The sequence below is a fragment of the Sinocyclocheilus grahami genome, unplaced genomic scaffold (assembly GCF_001515645.1).
Source record: "Sinocyclocheilus grahami isolate Dianchi unplaced genomic scaffold, SAMN03320097.WGS_v1.1 scaffold579.1, whole genome shotgun sequence".
In the NCBI taxonomy this organism is placed as follows: Eukaryota; Metazoa; Chordata; class Actinopteri; order Cypriniformes; family Cyprinidae; genus Sinocyclocheilus; species Sinocyclocheilus grahami.
Genome location: NW_015505758.1, coordinates 245,013 through 264,689, shown reverse-complemented (window position 1 = coordinate 264,689; position 19,677 = coordinate 245,013). Strand labels below are relative to the sequence as shown.

Below are 19,677 nucleotides of genomic sequence, written 5' to 3'. Positions count from 1 at the left end.
GCATGACAACTGGGACATGTTTTGTTGTGATTCTCCATGTTGACTGATTTTGGGTCTATGGAGAGAAATCAATGATATTTTCATCAGTCTGCAGCATTGGTCTTGTGTAGTGTTTGGTGAACTATTGTATACTTTCTCTGTGTACTTCATTTACAGTACTCTAATCACTGAGAATTAAACTTGCTAAAAGTGTTTTAGGTTAGCAACAGCAGTGTGTAACTGGTTCAAAAAGATTAAAGTCATATGAAATGTGTGTTTCGTATGGTAACAAAATATTGTTTTTATAAAGTTGTGTATAGTTTTGACAAAAGTGTTCCATTTTGCAAATGATCTGAAGTGTTGTGCTACTTTGGTGTAAGGTTGTGTTAATTGTGTGTAGTGTTTTGACAAACCGGGCCCTGTTTTCAAAATTGTGCTTAAGCAATCGTAAAAAATTGTAATCAAATGCACGTATCATCTGATTGCTATAATCAAAGATCATTGAATTTTAAACCCAAAACCAGACACAGCAAAGAAACAAGACACGCAGTTCCATAATCATATTTCCCTCCAAACATATTTAAAATAGCTCCTTTACTCAAGTCAGTGTATCAGTGACACAGCAGACGGCGAATCAGCTGTTTAAACGCCTCCACCTCCATCAGCCCGTCTCAGGAACCATTCATATGCCAATGAGAACAGAAGCAGTTAAACCTCTGGCGCTGTTAAATCCACATCTTATAATCAGCCACAGAGGAAGAGGAACTGTTGAAAGCTGTAACATGATTATCCGCTGGGCTGGTGTGGGTGTGTGTGTGCGTGCGTGTGTGTGTGTGTCTTATTTGCATGTTTCATGAATTGGGCTGGAAGCAGCTGCAGAGTTTTGGAAGGAAGCTTCAATCGTCATGGTGACTGATAGCTGCAGGGCTGCACGATGGGAAAAAAAAATCTGCGTTAAAAGTGAGTAGCAGTCAGACGCTTCACTGATAATGACGAGCCCCCATTAGGATAGCACGTTCACACATGATTAATATTTCACTTTTACGCAGAAATGGAGTGACGAGCTCATTCAAGAGGCAAAGAACAATGAAAACAGCAACGCAAAGGTAAATAACTGAAGAGGAATTCAGGTTTAATTGGCCATTTTTAGAAAAAAAATCTGCGTTAAAAGTGAGTAGCAGTCAGACGCTTCACTGATAATGACGAGCCCCCATTAGGATAGCACGTTCACACATGATTAATATTTCACTTTTACGCAGAAATGATGGAGTGACGAGCTCATTCAAGAGGCAAAGAACAATGAAAACAGCAACGCAAAGGTAAATAACTGAAGAGGAATTCAGGTTTAATTGGCCATTTTTAACGTTCTTTGTGGACGAGAGACTTGATGCTCTTTTAATTGGGCTTTTGTACAGATTGATATTGCAATTACACGACCGATGCTCTTGAAGAGAGTGACAAAAGCACTTGTACTTCAACTCAACCAACTTTGTCACAAATGCAAAGATTCATGCTGTTTACCGAATATATAATGACATTCGGAAAAACACCACCATATCCAGTGTGATATTGCTTTCATACTACAGTTCAATAAAAATAAAGGGTAACATTTAGAACTTACATTGTAGACCCTATAGCCATTTACTTTCTGTTTTTGCTATGTTAATGAAAATATTTCCAAACGAAACCACAGAAAAGTTTTAAACGAATCAGTTGAGTTAACGTTTCAATGGCTCATTGATATTTGACTAAATTAATCAACACTTTAAACAAATCAGTTGGTTGAATGATTCAATTACTCACTCATATGCAACTAGTTCCTGAATGAATCAGTGTTTTAAACCATTTGTTTGAGTGAATGATTCAATGACTCATTCATACTTGATTAGTTTCTGAATGAATCGGTGATTTGGAACGAATCAGTTGAGTGAATCAATCTCACACTTACTGACACCTACAGACACAACCCGCAAGAGTCTGAAAAGTCCTAACACTGATGGGCTATAACGTATTGCGATGTCTCCCATCTAATCAGATTTGGAGACCAAAACTGTTACAAATATAGTACAAATGTGACCCTGGACCAAAAAAACAGTCCATTTTTTAAAATGGAGATTTATACATCATTTGAAACCTGAATAAATAAGCTTTCCATTGATTTATGATTTGTTAGGATTGGACAATATTTGGCCAAGAGACAGCTACTTGAAAATCTGGAATCTGAGGGTGCAAAAAAAATCAAAATATTGAAAAGTGCCTTTAGAGTCCTTAGCAATGTATATTACTAATCAAATATTACGTTTTGATATATTTACGCTAGAAAATTTACAAAATATCTACATGGAACATGATATTTACTTAATATTCTAATGATTATTGGCATTAAAAAAATCTAATAATTTTGACCCATACAATATATTTTTGGCTATTGCTACAAATATACATGTGCGACGTAAGACTGGTTTTGTGGTCCAGGGTCACATATATGAATACAGACATTATTTGAGGCATCATTCGTGTACAAATATTTCAGGAAGTGATACACGCTTCAATTTAATACTTAGTTTGTTCAAATCAATAAAAATGAGACTTTTTTTCAACAGTTGAAGGGCAGAAATTACCACCATATTTGAAATAATCTGTGTTCACACACCTTGTTAACAATTATCACCTTCAAGCGCAGTTCTCCCCACATGCGAAGACATTTCCAATTATTATATACTGTAGTTATTGGACACACATCGCCTGATGTTGTTATTACTCACTATGATTACACAGTATTTGTCTCAGAGGAAACAGAGCTCTGATAGGAAGAAACGCTGAGCCCCAAACCAATGAAAACACTTAATGAAGTTTCTTTATTAGATTAATACACTTAATGACCATCAAGGCATCTGTGTTTGAAGTAGTTGTCCGTGAACATGCGCAGTGCTAGTTCTTTTGATGCTAGTTCTGTGTGTGAGGGCATGTAAGGGCCGTTCATTAACAACCTGCTTATTCACCCTCAACGCACTAAAAATACACTGTGAGAAATGGAAATATACATGAATCAGTTTACTCTGTTTACCCTGGTATACTTAACCTCAAACAGCTGCTGCATTACAGACAAGTTCAGTGAGGAATTATGACCATAAAAATGTAATCTTAATGCTCATTAAACTGAAATATAATAATGCTATATCTACCATCACCTTATGCTTGCTAGACTTTTTTTTATTTTTTTTATTCACTGCACTATATACACAGATTTCTAATGATCATACACTGCATCACTAGAAAAGACTCCAGCTTCAACATCAGACTTTTGTTTAGGAATAAATCTTATAGTAACAGAATAGCATCACTCATATAGAATCCCTTGTATTAAAGCAGTTAAAAGTTGATCTCAACAGCCCAGAAACAGTGACAATAACAAACTTTCAATCCAGCATTAGCAAAAACAACGTTTAGGCTTTACACACTTCAGCTGTTAATGCTATAAGCTCTGTCTTGTTTCTTCTGTTTAATAGCTCAGATATGAGTTAAACTGACCTGACTTCAGTGCTGGACTCTTTAAGAGTGAGTCTGTTTAGCATGTTAAACTGATGTGATGTGATGAAGGTCTGACAGAGCAGCTGTTCACTTTAACACACTCTATCATCATATACAGCTACTTTCACATAAAACAGTCTTACAGGATTAATATCGACAGAACATTCATCAAAGGATTAAACCGATTAGGAAATAGATGTACAGACGTATACTGAGTGTGTGAAGTGTGTTTCTCTTGTTATTTGACACTTAGATGTTTCAATTCTGTCTCGTAGTGAAATTCCCAAAGATCCTTTCTTTGATTTACCAGAAGTTCCAGCTTTCAGCTGTGGTTTTCACGTCCGTGCTTGATTACAACACACTTAATCAAGTTAGTAGCCTATTTCCGACTATAATAAAACACTTGTCAAGTCTTGTTAGTGTTCTCAGCAGGACATTCTATTGCTTTAGCCCCACCCACAGTGAAATCTCATTGGTCCAAAATCACAATCCACACCACTGTATAAATACACTGTGAGAAATGGAAATATACATGAATCTGTTTACTCTGTTTACCCTGGTATACTTAACCTCAAACAGCTGCTGCATTACAGACAAGTTAAGTGAGGAATTATGACCATAAAAACGTAATCTTAATGCTCATTAAACTGAAATATAATAATGCTATATCTACCTTCACCTTATGCTTGCTAGACTTTTTTTTATTTTTTTTATTCACTGCACTATATATGTTACGGAACTGACGAGACGTGAGACGTGCGGATCCATCTGCAAGGCTTTATTGTGGAGAGTTTACTCTGTTTACCCTGGTATACTTAACCTCAAACAGCTGCTGCATTACAGACAAGTTCAGTGAGGAATTATGACCATAAAAATGTAATCTTAATGCTCATTAAACTGAAATATAATAATGCTATATCTACCATCACCTTATGCTTGCTAGACTTTTTTTTATTTTTTTTATTCACTGCACTATATACACAGATTTCTAATGATCATACACTGCATCACTAGAAAAGACTCCAGCTTCAACATCAGACTTTTGTTTAGGAATAAATCTTATAGTAACAGAATAGCATCACTCATATAGAATCCCTTGTATTAAAGCAGTTAAAAGTTGATCTCAACAGCCCAGAAACAGTGACAATAACAACATTTCAATCCAGCATTAGCAAAAACAACGTTTAGGCTTTACACACTTCAGCTGTTAATGCTATAAGCTCTGTCTTGTTTCTTCTGTTTAATAGCTCAGATATGAGTTAAACTGACCTGACTTCAGTGCTGGACTCTTTAAGAGTGAGTCTGTTTAGCATGTTAAACTGATGTGATGTGATGAAGGTCTGACAGAGCAGCTGTTCACTTTAACACACTCTATCATCATATACAGCTACTTTCACATAAAACAGTCTTACAGGATTAATATCGACAGAACATTCATCAAAGGATTAAACCGATTAGGAAATAGATGTACAGACGTATACTGAGTGTGTGAAGTGTGTTTCTCTTGTTATTTGACACTTAGATGTTTCAATTCTGTCTCGTAGTGAAATTCCCAAAGATCCTTTCTTTGATTTACCAGAAGTTCCAGCTTTCAGCTGTGGTTTTCACGTCCGTGCTTGATTACAACACACTTAATCAAGTTAGTAGCCTATTTCCGACTATAATAAAACACTTGTCAAGTCTTGTTAGTGTTCTCAGCAGGACATTCTATTGCTTTAGCCCCACCCACAGTGAAATCTCATTGGTCCAAAATCACAATCCACACCACTGTATATTAATAGGATAGTTCACCCAAAGATTATTCTGTCATAATTTACTCTAGAGTAAAGTTGATTTCAAACAAGTTGTTTCAAACCTGTATGAGCTTCTTTCTTCTGTTGAGCACAAAATAAGTTATTTTGAAGAATGTTGTTAACCAAACAGTTGATGGTATAGCTATTGATTTCCATGGAAAAAATCCTGTAAAAGTCAATGGCTACCATCAAATGTTTGGTTACCAGCATTCAATTAATATTTAGGGCTATTAATATGCAATGCAATAATTAAACTTAAAGTGAATAAAATCAGTTTCTATTATATTTAAATTAGGGCTGTCAAAATATACATTTGTATCTAATTAATTACATGATGCACCAATTAATTAATCTAAGAAATAGCTTGATTCAACATAGAATGTATTACACATAAGGCTTTTATTACACATTTATTACAAACTTATTATACTTTTAAAGCTACAATGTGTCCACAACATTGTTTCCCGAAACGGTATCTAAATTGGTATTTAGTTATATTTACAAAGAGTTTCAAATTCAAACTCTTGCTCGTGTGATGTTGCTAAACTATATCGTATGAAAGACAAAAGTCCATAAAGCTGCATTTTTTTGAACACTAGTTTGTTGCAGACTAAACACACTGCTTTGTAGCACAAACAGTTTTACCGTTTACTGCACTGTGGTAAACCATTGTTTTACTGCAGCATCCATGTTTAAAAAAGAAAATCATATACATCCAGTTCTTTGCCAAGCTTGGTAATATATAGTTAAACTTGAAAGCTTAACATCAAAAACATTCAGGTAACCAAAACACCTGAAACAGTGTTGAGTTTACTGCTTTGCATTTCTCTTGTTGTCTTTTTTGCATATATTATGGAGCCCTTTGTTAGGACACAGATTTGTGTTTTATTCGTCAGTGGTGCTGGTGTGAATCTGGTCTGCATTTAGAGCAGGTTCAGAGAGTTTCATCAGCAGCTGATCAAACGGACTTTCATGTTGAGGTGTTCGGTTTCTAGTGGTTTCTACCCAGCTAAATCATGAAGGCCTGATGTGAAATGTTTCCAGACCTTAAAGTCTCTCACCTGGATATTAATTATCAGAATTATCTTCCCAATTTGCATTGGTTTTTCTTTAGATGTCTGTGCATGTGGAGACTCAGTTTGCAGCATGGTAATTGGTGCAGTTTTGTTGCCTAATTGGGCAACAAATTTCACCTCAGTATGAAGCTGTTTGACTGAATCACACTGCTGAATAAATTGTTACAGACCTAAAATGACTGTTTTTATTTCAAACACATGAAATATGTGCAAATATGTGTTTTAATAACAAAGCTGTGACTTCCTGATGAAATCATGATGTGGATTTGTTGTGTTGAGCTCAGTTTGTGCTTCCTAGATTCACCTTGACTCCATATTTCTCACATATTTTTTTTTATGAAAAAAAAATTCTTAAAGTCTGTGTCTTCTTTATTCTAACTTTGTGCACCCAGTTCAAACAGCACTGAATTTTATCTCCCAATGCAGCGTAGAGAAGTCAATACAGGGTCACGACTCTTGCTTGTCAGTCTTGCTTTGTCTTCAGAGACACTCAAACTTCACAGAAACCAACAAAAATCACAGATGATCTTTTGAAATGTTCTGAAATAATGAACAGCAGAATGTCGACCCTCATTTAACACTGACCTTTATTAAGCTCAGGAGCACATGAGGCTGAATATGAGGAGAGAGGGATGAATTTGAGTCTCTGTAAGTGTGTTCATGGTAAAGTGTAGAGACTCGTTCTCGGTCCACAGCACCCCTGACGCCCTGCGGTCTGCTCTCACATCTGAGCGCTTAACACAGGCAGCGGGGCAGAAGAGAGCGGCCCTTCATGGAGCTGCAGTGGTGCCTGAGGAGAAAAGCCTCCAGAGAGGCTCAAACAGATGCTCTCCGCTCGTCTCATTATCACACAGTTCACTCCACCTCTCCATGACGCTCTGTGCTCGTCTCACACATTCACTAACGACTTCTTCCCTCTGTTATCTCAAACTATTCTTTCCTCCATTCAACAAGACGACTGCATTACTGGAAAGTGTTCAATAATACTGACCTCCAGTAAACCATTTGACAGCTTAATACTCAAGATTAGATTTCTGTAAATGGTTTGGGATCAGGTCTGAAGCAATAGTATAATAAAATTTTATAGCTCAGAGTTGCTCGTTCATAGCTTGAGTCTTAATGAAGTTCTTAGCTATGTTTTAATTAGGCTAGTCTCAGAAAATCCATTAGGAGACCTAAATGTAGATGCAAAAGAGATAATGTTGATGAGAAATAAGAGTGTGGAGCTGTAAAATGAAAGTGTTTTTGTGGAATTTGTTGCTAGTTTTTTGGTAGTTTTCTCCCAAAAAAATCTAATTTTATATATTGAAACTTGGAATATTAATGTTAGTTGAAGCTTCTTAAAATCATTTCATATTTCATTTATGTCAGCGAGTTTAAAGTTTAAATAAATAAATGTTTTCATTCTTCTCACAGTGACAGAGCTGTGTGTTAGTCATCTAACGTAACGTCCTGTGCATTTTCATAACCCTTTTTCATTTATCAGCCGTATCATTCCCAGACTAGACACCTGTGAACTTTCCTCTAACACATTCCCGGTCTCTCTCACAGCCTCCATCAAACCCACAGCGTTCCCGTTCTTAACCTGATAACACAATCAATCGCAATTTCAGCCAGTGTGAGCCACTATAAGTGCTATTACAGCTCCAGCTGGAGTGTCCCGCTAGTATCAGCCCTCTCTAATGATGTCTGCGGCCCGTTCTGCTCATCCACAAATCACAGCTGCTGAAATGGAGAGAAGTCTTTAGAGGCGAGAGGCAATAACAGTGAGAAGTGGTCAAATTCAGGTGCTCGCTACAAATCAGAGCTGCACCGGAGCAGAACGGAGGGACACAAACATTTTTTTCTTCTGGGCTCCCGTGAGAGAGTACTCTTATTATGACACAGATCAGTGAGCCACAGACATTGTCCTGAAACACTCCAGCAGTTTTCTGCTCTCCATTTGCTATTCGTCTTTATCAGTAATTGGAAGAGGAGGAAAGGCGAAGCTGCTTGTTATTTGACTTTTTGTCTCTCTGCTGACACCGGGAGCCACGCTGATGTAGGGATGGAAAGTGTACAAGCGGCAGAAATAGAGAAATATTCAAAGCCGTGAACTTGCACTTTAATATGTGTGACTGTGAAATTATCAGCAGAGAATGCTGAGAAGACACAGCATATTAACTAAATTGCAGAGGGTCGGCTGAATAGAAAGTAAAAGAGCTCAGAAAATTCCCTCAGTTGTAGTAAACTATTAAACTGCATCGTCAGGCACTTTCACAGCAGCATCTTCAAACCACAACAAACAATGTGCTACAGCAAACGTATTGTAGGGATAATTAATAGTTGCTTTTTTTTTGGTACTTCCTTAAAATGTCCATGAAAAACAATGTGTGGCTTTGTCAAAAACCTGGAATGGTAGGGAAACCATGTTAGTTTAAAATGCGAGTTGAAGCAACATATTGTTTGTTTGGCTGCTTCATTTTTCTCTTCCTCATGGCACAGCAGGTTCCTTTCTTCTTTTATTCCTGCCAAACTTGGACTTGAGCCTAATTGAGCCTAAAACATTCATAAACCCAAAGCACCCCCTCAACAAAATAAATGTAGGAGAACAGATGAGCATTGCTATTTTGTTATTTTACTCTGAACATTCATTTAAAAACCTAAATCAAGTGTTCTGACCACCATGAGACATGATACAACTAGTTTACATTTTCAATAAAAATGAGTGATGTTTGCTTGAGTAAAATGTGATGCTATGATGCTAATGTGCTGTGAATAGATGCTATAAAGCGTTACTACATGCTTTTGCTAAGGTGTTTTGAGTGGGTGATAGGTGGTTGCTAGTATTTTGGTATGTGTTTTGAGAGTTTGTTAGCACGTTGCTACTGTATGTAGTAGCTTAGCAAACAGCACTATTAAACCCAGTAACACTCTCATGTTTTTTTGAGTGTAAGAGGAGATTTCTGGGGATTTCAACACCCTAAACTTTTGGCACTCGGCCAGATCAACACATAGCTACACCTCATTAGCACTCAGTGGGTAACTAGTGGCTCCCACCACAGTTTCCACCCTAACCTCACTGTTGACCTTTGTCTAAATGTCAGGGCTGATATTAGAGGAAACAACACACAACAACTACAGCAGCATATAATATGGCTTATTTATTCAGGAGAAACCAGGTGAGATTTGTTTCTGGGAATCACTGCTGATTCAACTTCACATTTAATCCTGCTGAAAGTCAAGTGAGATGTTGGCCGTGTAACCTACACAGCGTGAGCGTCAACAGCCATTGAGTCTAATGTCTGCTGGTGCTTCTCCAGTCAAGAGCAAGTCTGAGATCAGATCCATCATTATAGAGACTCTCAAACCCAAAACACTTCGGTACCAATGAACACTCGACTATGAGAGCCGAACTACAGAGATTAAAGTGTCTTCGTCTCATTAAGTAAACTCTATTTTAAATACATAAATTAAAATGTCCTTATATGTATAACTATTTAATATGAAAAAATAAGATAATTGACAGTAACCTGCTCTTGGAAAAAGATTATATAGTCTACATCGGCAATTCATCATTAAATATTAAATTAAAGGGGGCATTTTCAACACTCTTGTAGAATTTAGCTTTTCCCTAAAGCCCACTTACAATGTCATAATTTAGTTTTAAATCACAATTTTACTCCGACATTCTGCACCTTATTTATTTACAGCAGGTAAAATAAGTATTGAACACATCATAATTTTTCTCAGTAAATATATTTCTAAAGGTGCTGTTGACTTGAAATTTTCACAAGATGTCGGTAACAACCCAAGTAATCCATACATACAAAGAAAACAAAACAAATAAGTTCAGAAATTAAGTTATGTGTAATAAAATGGAATGACACAGGGGACACTTCGGTACCAATGAACACTCGACTATGAGAGCCGAACTACAGATTGAAGTGTCTTCATCTCATTAAGTAAACTCTATTTTAAATACATAAATTAAAATGTCCTTATATGTATAACTATTTAATATGAAAAAATAAGATCATTGACAGTAACCTGCTCTTGGAAAAAGATTATATAGTCTACATCGGCAATTCATCATTAAATATTAAATTAAAGGGGGCATTTTCAACACTCTTGTAGAATTTAGCTTTTCCCTAAAGCCCACTTACAATGTCATAATTTAGTTTTAAATCACAATTTTACTCCCACATTCTGCACCTTATTTATTTACAGCAGGTAAAATAAGTATTGAACACATCATAATTTTTCTCAGTAAATATATTTCTAAAGGTGCTGTTGACTTGAAATTTTCACAAGATGTCGGTAACAACCCAAGTAATCCATACATACAAAGAAAACAAAACAAATAAGTTCAGAAATTAAGTTATGTGTAATAAAATGGAATGACACAGGGGGAAAGTATTGAACACATGAAGAAGGGGAGGTGCAAAAAGGCATGGAAAGCCAAGACTGAAATCTATCAGTAACTAGAAAGCAATCCTGCCCCTAGTCAGTGGAAATTAATATTAGCTGGTTCAGTCCCAACACCTATGGTACCAGGATGATGAAGATGAAACAAGGGTGGACATTTCAGCAAGACAATGATCCCAAACACAGCCAAGGAAACTCTTGGTTGGTTTCAGAAAAAGAAAATAAAGCTGTTAGAATGGCCCAGCCAATCACCTGACTTGAATCCAATAGAAAATAAGAACTAAAGATCAGAGTTCATAGAAGAGGCCCACAGAACCTTCAAGATTTGAAGACTGTGTGGAAGAATGAGCCAAAATCACACCTGAGCAATGCATGCAACTAGTTTCTCCATACAGGAGGCATCTTGAAGCTGTCATTACCATCAGAGGCTTTTGTACAAAGTATCAAATAAATTAGTTCAGTAATGTTTCCCTGTGTCATTCCATTTTATTACGCATAACTTAATTTCTGAACTTATTTGTTTCGTTTTCTTTGTATGTATGGATTACTTGGGTTGTTACCAACATTTGGTGAAAATGGCAAGTCAACAGCACCTTTAGAAATATATTTACTGGGACAAATAGTGACGTGTTCAATACTTATTTTACCTGCTGTATATTAGCATATTATTTTAGCTGTCTTAGGGCAGCAGAAGTATCTTTTTTTCCTATACAATCTCAGTTGTCAAATGCTCAGAATGTCAATGTCAACCAATGGAGATTCATATTTCAAATGTCTCAGAGATACTGAATGATTCACATTGTTTTGATTTTGTTCATGTGGAAGCAGATTTGATACATTCCACTGTGGGGAAAAAACTACCGACCATGGAGCAGAAGCTTCAAGACTGTCCTTGTGTGTGTGTGTGTGTGTGTGTGTGTGTGTGCGCCTTTTTTATGACAAATGAGGACATACATTTGTATAATGACAAAGGTATGACATAGGTATTACAAGGAGAAGGTGACTTTTCAGGACATTACCCCATGTCCCCACTTTTCAAAACGCTTATAAATCACACAGAATGGAGTGTATTGAAAATCTGAAATAGCACAAAGTTTCCTGTAAGGGGTAGGTTTAGGGGTAGGGTTGGTGTAGGGCAATAGAATATACGGTATGTACAGTATAAAAACCATTACGCCTATGGGATGTCCCCACTTTTCACAAAAACAAACCTGTGTGTGTGTGTGTGTGTGTGTGTTGAGCTGACATCATGAGTGCAGAGGCCCTCCTCTCGCCGCAACAAACTTTTCCTCCCTTTCCTGAGACTGTTTGATCGTGAACTTAAACTGTCACTTTCTCACTTTTTCATGTCAAAGATAAAAACGAGTGCAAAACAGTTTTCTCTTTCTTTCCTTTAACTCGTCCCTGCTCACACTAAAACTGTAAATAAGGAAGTTTGGGGAAATTCCCAGTAGGCCGGTGAGTTTTGGTCGTACATGAGCTGTTGATTTTTGATTTTTCTTCATTAAAGGGGTGGTTGATTGCGATTTCACTTTTTTTAACGTTAGTTAGTGTGTAATGTTGCTGTTTGAGCATAAACAATATCTGCAAAGTTACGAAGCTGAAAGTTCAATGCAGTTTAGACTCACACTAGAGGTGGTTTAGCCAATCATAACATACTGGGCTAGCTAACCAATCAGAGCCCATCCCATATTTCTGAGGGAGGGGCTTCATAAAATCAGGAAATGATCAGTGCGTTTCTCAGAAAAGGGACAGAGCGGTGTGGAATAAATGTAAATTATGTGAAAAATAATAAAAAAAAAAATTTAAACGAAGCATTAACACATGTTAGACTGCACCCCATAAACACAATCAAGCCTAGAAAAAAAAAAAGTGAACGACCCCTTTAAATTCAGTCACTCTCTCAACTGAACTAGCCAGTGTTGGTCTGTTTTCTTCTACAGATCTACAGTACAATCTCAGGGGAAGTTGTGACGTGACCTCTGCCACTCAAGAGCTGTCATTTTCCAATGTTTTTCAGAGCGGTCAGTCATTGGGCTCTGGTTTCTGTGTTTTTGTCACATCTTTTAGAAATGTCACAGTGTTAAAAATAGAAAAATACAGCACAGAGATGCCTTTCCTGACAAACACTGTCAAACTGACACATTCAGCACTGCAGTGAAAGCAGAAAGTGAAAGCCGAGCGCAAACTTCACTTCACTAAATTGTTTTTGAATGTAATCTCAGCAGCATCCTGATTTAATCACAACTAAAATCTCAGTAGGTTTCAGAAATGCCAGCTGGCAGAAATCCTTTAAATTGTGCTCTTCAGTTTCCCACATGGACACTTCTTGAATAAATTTCAACAGATCAGATGACGACAAAATGGCCCAAAACTACAGTGAACATACTGTTGTGTTGTCCAGTTATCTGTCTGTCCAGATACAGTAAAGCATGACAATAAGTTCACTCAGCATTTAAAAATTAACTCCACTAGAGGGCACTGAACTGGACATTTAACTTTGGGTATAAAAGAATGAATAAATGAAAACGACTGAATCTGAAAATGATGGCAGACTGAAACATATTTGTTATTAATTTATTTACTTTTAGAAAATGGAGCAATATGCTTGGAAAACTGAAGCAATATAATTCAGTTTACGTTGACAGTTGCCCAGTTATCGTCTAGAGATTTTAATGGCTTAAATTCAAGATCTTATTCACCCACTTTTCATTTCATTTACAAACCTTGTTATTTTGTAAATTGCTTTTGATAATCTAATTTTCATGAACCATCCAATGAATCAAAACCTCACGGGGCCATTATGTTCCCACAAAAAGCCAACAGCATAATACTGGTTGAAAAAAAGTATTGATGAAGTGTTTTAATTCACATGAGAAGCTGAAGAGTTGCCAGTAAACACACAGTTTTGTGTTCATCCTGTCCGAGCTACAGTGTTTTTTTGTCTCTCAAATGGACAGGATTGAAACCCCAGAAATCCCAGATATCTCTGTCCATGGTCAAGTATGAGAGTCTTGTGCGTATTGTGTGCATTTGACACTTAGTTTAAATTATTTATCAAAAAGAGATGGATTTCATATTATATACAGCAAAATTCAGATTTACACCACAAAATATAAATCCAGAATACATATATATATATATACACTGATAATAAATCAGCATATTAGAATGATTTCTGAAGGATCATGTGACACTGAAGACTGGAGTAATGATGCTGAAAATTTAGCTTTGCATCACAGGAATAAATTATATTTTAAAGTATGATCAAATAGAAAACAGTTATTTTAAATTGATAGATATCAATTATACACATATATATATATATATATATATATATATATATATACACCTGTATATATATATACACCTGTATATATTATGGCATAAGAAAAATAAACAATATACAATATACCAACAATAACCTTACAAGTACAATCCAGAATGTCAGAAATAGAGGACAAATAAACCATATTTTTACAAAGCCAGTGCAGAAAAATGGCCAGTAGAGGCAAATTTAAACAAGATACAAAGAAAAAAGGTCTTGAGCTGTTTTCGTGAAGCTCTTTCGTTAATGTCTCTTGGCAAATTTCTAATGGCGAGTTTCAGACTTTGGTGCCTTTGTTCTGTTTTGTTGGGTGACATTCAAAAGCACATGAAAAGAAACAGCCAGCATTAGATAAAGACTGAAGCGCAAACACACTCACATTATCAGGGTGCATAAAGGCTTCGGCCAATCAGGGACTTCTGCGTTTCACTGGGTTTGAAGGCAAGTGAACAAAAAAGTCTGGAGAAGAATTCAGAGGTGAACGCCAGTGCAGTAATGTGATGGACATTTTCTCTTGGAGCAGCTCTTAAGGCTTTTAGAACTTTCAAAACACAAAAACACCAAGTCTTCAATATTCTATAACAGGGATCCTCAAATTTGGCCCACGAGATCCGCTTTCCTGCAGAGTTTAGCTCTAACCCTAATCAAACACACCTGAGCATGCTAATCTATGTCTTCAGGATCATTAGAAAATCACAGGTAGGTGAGTTTGATCAGGGTTGGAGCTAAACTCTGCAGCGCATTGGCCCTCCAGGGCAAGATTTGAACCCTGCTCTATAATATCAAATCTAGACACATAAACACACACAGTGAGAAACATCTGATCTTCACTCTTCCTGCAGCAGAACAAATGCATGATAAACAAACCAACCAATCAATATCCTCCATTTATGACACATTCTTTTTCTTTTCCTCGTATTCTGGCGCTCAATAAGGCAATTGGACTTTTGTTTACAGCGTTCATACGGCAGACGCTCCAGACGGTCGATGGTATTGGCAGATGCTGTAATTTGTTCACGCGGGTCAGGCGAGAGGCGTTTCAGACTGGAATAAACACCGTATTGTTGAATTCTTGAACCTGATGAGTGTCATTTGGATAAAGACGCATGCAAACACACTCAGTGAGTTTATGTGATGTTTCTGTTAAATATTGTTGCTGTTCCCTGTTGGATCTGTGTCTCTTTGGGTTTATTCACTTAGTGTGGCATTTCTTCTAATGTGTCACTGAATCTGAACTTACTGATCACTGCGTGTAATTCGCGCCAGGTCCACAGCAACTCTGTGGCCTAAAACACAAGCACGTTCATTTGGAGGCAGACACACAGTCAGCAGAGGATCTGCAGCACAATGAGAGTGAAGTGAATGCTGATCAGCCGCCATCTTCATCAGATCAGCTAGCTGGAGAGTTACGCTTGCTTTGGCTGTATGGGCTGGAGATAGAAATGGGAAATTCTGGGTTGTTTCACAGAGGGATTCACACAGTGTTCACAGCTTGATCTGTGTATCTGTGAATCCTGGATGAAAGTTGAATTGAATCTGATTCGTATGGCTCTCTCTTATTCGCTGTTTCTCTCAGAGCACCATGGAAACCCAGATGACTCTTTGATCTGGGCGGATCTCGGCTAATTGACCGGGATGTGAGCAGGATTTGGTGGTTACCTGCAGCTCTCCCACTGTGCACGAAGAATTTCTGCTCTAGCTTTGCTTAAGCCTCTCTTACACTCTTACAAAAGCAATCTGGACTAATACCCTCATACTTTGAAGAATGTTGGTAACCACATAGTGTTTTTGCAAGACTTCAATTGTATGGGGAAAAAACACAATGAAATATTTCTCTAAATATCTTATTTTATGTTGAACAGAAAAGAGTAAGACAGATTTGGAACGACATGAGGATGAGCAAATGAAGATCATTTTCATTTTTAAGTTAACTATCCCTTTAATACTATTCTTTTGTTGCTTTGCAAACCCTGGTATTTTCTTCAGGAAATGCAAATGTTGTTGAATTCATTACCGCCTTTCTGTGCAGAAATTGCCTTTGGCCAGCAGCTCTCATTCTTCACATCTCTTGAACCTCTGCGGGAGACTGATGCAATTGTCATTCTGAGAGTGTTACATTTCGGTGCTAAAATGAAAACGACAGTGTAAAAAAATTTGCGCAACACTTTCCATTTTGGCATCTTTTCCTCTCGAGTTGCTCCTGAGCGTTAAACTGTGTTAAACAGCTAAAGCTAGCGACATTTCTATTGATGACGCAAACATACTGCAGTTCAAACCAAGTAATACAACATAAAAAGTGATTGAAGAAATTGAAACAAGTGTGAAAACTGCCTTACATAAGTGCTACACATATACATACATGACTGAGACTGTGACAGAATGAACAAACTCCATCTCTGCCTGTCCCAAGCCGTGGGTTTGAAACTCTTTTCTTCCTCTTGTTTGGATGTGTCATTCTGTCATCGGCAGAAATCTGTTTGCTTTTAGCAGCACATTGCAACAGCTCCTCACTGACTTCACATTGACAGGAGGGGGATCAATCTACAGCGCTGCTCTGCGACAAACCCACCGACGCCTTGACAAAGACAGACTATCAGCATGCAACTTCAGCTGTGTTTGTGCAGAATCTGAGGAAAAATGAAAATTATCTGCCTCAAGGGTCTTCGACTCAACTCAGCGCGAAAAACACTTCAACCGTGTGTCGAGCAACGAGAAGCGCATGTTGCAAACTAAGACATTAAAAAAGAGAATTTGCTCTTTATGAGCATATAGACGAGTTCAAACACTTCAGCAATGTGAACAGATTGATGCCATCTAACAAAATAAAACAGGAGCGAAAATAAAAATATGTAAAAATGGAAAGAGATATATAAAGAGAGAGAGAGGATGGATGGATGGATGGCTACATCACAGAGCACCTGTGCACCCATCATGCTTGAGCACTTTCAGGCTGTGAGGGATTGTGGGTCCAGAAGGCTGCTGACAGAGCGAGCAGGGAAACTAGCGTGAAATGGAGCAAGAGTGTGGAAGAATAAGCAAAAAAAGATAAAGAAGTAAAGAAAGGAAAGGAAAAGGGACAAAACTGGCGGGTTCAGTGTAAGTCAAGCTGGTGAAATTCAGGCTCTTTGTTAAATATGTATGAGCGTTTTGAGGAAAAGAAGCTGTTTTAGCTGTTTGACTTCTAGAGCACCTCCAATGTCACGATTCTCACTGAATGACTTTGACATCGACCTGCTTTTAGTCTGAAACACCGAATCCAGCACATAAAATCTCGTGGAATCAAGCAGAAAATTCAATTTACAAGTTCATCGTTATATAAGAGTGTTTTGTGTGTGATGAACAGAGTTTTGAAACTGTGTTGACAGGCTACAAACTACTCATGATTTACAGTAATTTAACTGCAGTCACCCTGCTGCTCTGTTACTAACAAAAAGAAGCAACTTGAAGCAATGGGAATCAATATCAATTTAATAAAATTGTAAGAGTATACAAGTTATGTAGTGCATAGAAGCAGTAGCATATTCACCTGGCACAATGAGTATCTCAATTTGGATGATAAAATCAAAAGTAAATACATATATGTACACTAAATTCTGAATAAAAAACATAGGGATAAATACCAATATTTCACTTCATGTTTATTTCACTATGACAAGAAGACAAAGTGTTGCTTAAAGGGATAGTTCATCAAAATATAAAAATTCTGTCATCACATTCACACCCTCGTGTCTTACAAAACCTGTATGACTTACTTTCTTCTGCATAAACATGAAAGATTAGATTCTGAAGAATTTTGGTCACTGAACTTTTTGGTTACTATTGACTTCCATTGCATGGACAAAAAAACATTGATGTTTGAAGAACCAGGAACTGTTTCAGTCCAACTGTTTTCTGACAGTGGTCTACCATCTCTCAGCTTAACCAAAATGGTCTTCCATGTCAAAACTAGATCCAATCCAACCATCCAACACTCTGGATCAGCTAAAGAGAAAACGAAAAACCAGTTTCACCCATTTTAACTGGATCTTCCAGCAGAGAATACAACAAATGGTGGCTTTAGGTCTAGTTGGTAATGGATTGTAAATTAAGCCATTGCAAGCAACAACAAAACCAAAGCAGATTTTCACCATCACGACATACCTGCTAATAACTAAAAAAAATTACACAAGCATATAGACCTAGTTTGATTTGACAGACAGTTCAAGATCATGTCATGATAAATTACTGATGACAGTAAATCTCAGATGACTCAGTGAGAACTCATAAACAGAAATGAAACCTTCTCAGAGTCAGAGGATAAATATTTGCTGAAGCTCTTGAGACGCTGAGTGAGGAGGGGAAGAAGGGACAAAGAGACGAAAGTCGTTGCCAGGTTGAGCCTGTTTTCAGTGCACATATCTGACAATCCCCTGGAGTGAAGAGAGAGAGATCTGGAGAGGTCTATTATAGTTTAGGAGGAACAGGAAAACACAAACAACTCTTCAACCATGAAAGAGGTCAGGCGACACACATATGCAGAAACGAGAGTTTCCTTTGAATCTGTGTCTTTGTCTTAAAGCAAGGACAAGACACAAGCCTAAACATGCTGAACTAGAGCTTTTATGTGCACTAACCGCAATAGTGCTGTCAAAAGCCATGGGAGCGAGACGGAGCTCTGACCCCGCCCACCCCCGGAGACCCTAAGTGACCCTGAGCCTGGAAACTGACAGGCAGAGAAATCCACAGTGAAGCCCACAAAACGTTCTGTCCTGTAACTCAACAGCCGCTCTTCTCAGAGAACAGAGGCCAGGTCACATCGCTCGCAAAGACAAGAGGACTTGACAAAGAGGATGGAGATGAAAAACACAAAAACAGCAAAGAAAAGAGGAGCACTCAAGAGAGAGACAGAAGGACAAGAGCGCTTGAGAGGAACATGCAAATGTGGAGATGAGGCAAGGAAAAGGAGAAGGAAAAGAGGCTAAAGTGAGACAGAGAAACATATGGACGAGACTCACAGATGATGGAAACATGCAGCCAAACACAGAGAGACAGCGATGAAGAAAAGCCGGTTTGATCTGCTCATGTGTGTTTCAGTAATAATCGGGCTCCTGGGAGGCACGGGCCGCACACTTTAATAAATTACTAATGCAACACTAATGAAATGCTTCTTGAAGATGGCTAAGGGCCGTTTCTTTAACTTCTGGTACTTTAATATCCCAGTTCTTGCTTTTTATTAAGACTAACAGATTGTCTTTCTCTGCTACATTAAAATGTCATTTATTCATTTATTTTTGTCATTTTTCAAATTAATTTTATTCATAGATCTTACTGTTTTATTGTTATCCCAGTTGCAGACTTTCAGGCTCAAACTAGGGATGCTCCGATCCGATTGTAGCGTCTGCGTAGGATCATGCATGAGCGTTGGACTGTTTATGGCTTAAGAGACCCCTTTTAGCCTTTTGACATTTGCATATAAATTACAGTTCTGGTCAGAGACTTTACGTTTGTATAGGGGTTTTAAATTGCCAGATTCAAACACATTCCCAAAGAGCTGTAAATGGCCAAACTAACACACACACACACA

General features: G+C 37.5%; 1 protein-coding gene across 1 annotated transcript in view; it reads right to left on the bottom strand.

Annotated features, from left to right (window-relative positions):
• Nucleotides 1-19,677, bottom strand: part of LOC107556776 (thyrotropin-releasing hormone-degrading ectoenzyme-like) — a 121,494-nt gene that overhangs the window by 66,732 nt on the left and 35,085 nt on the right. The gene's annotated exons all lie outside the window — the stretch shown is intronic.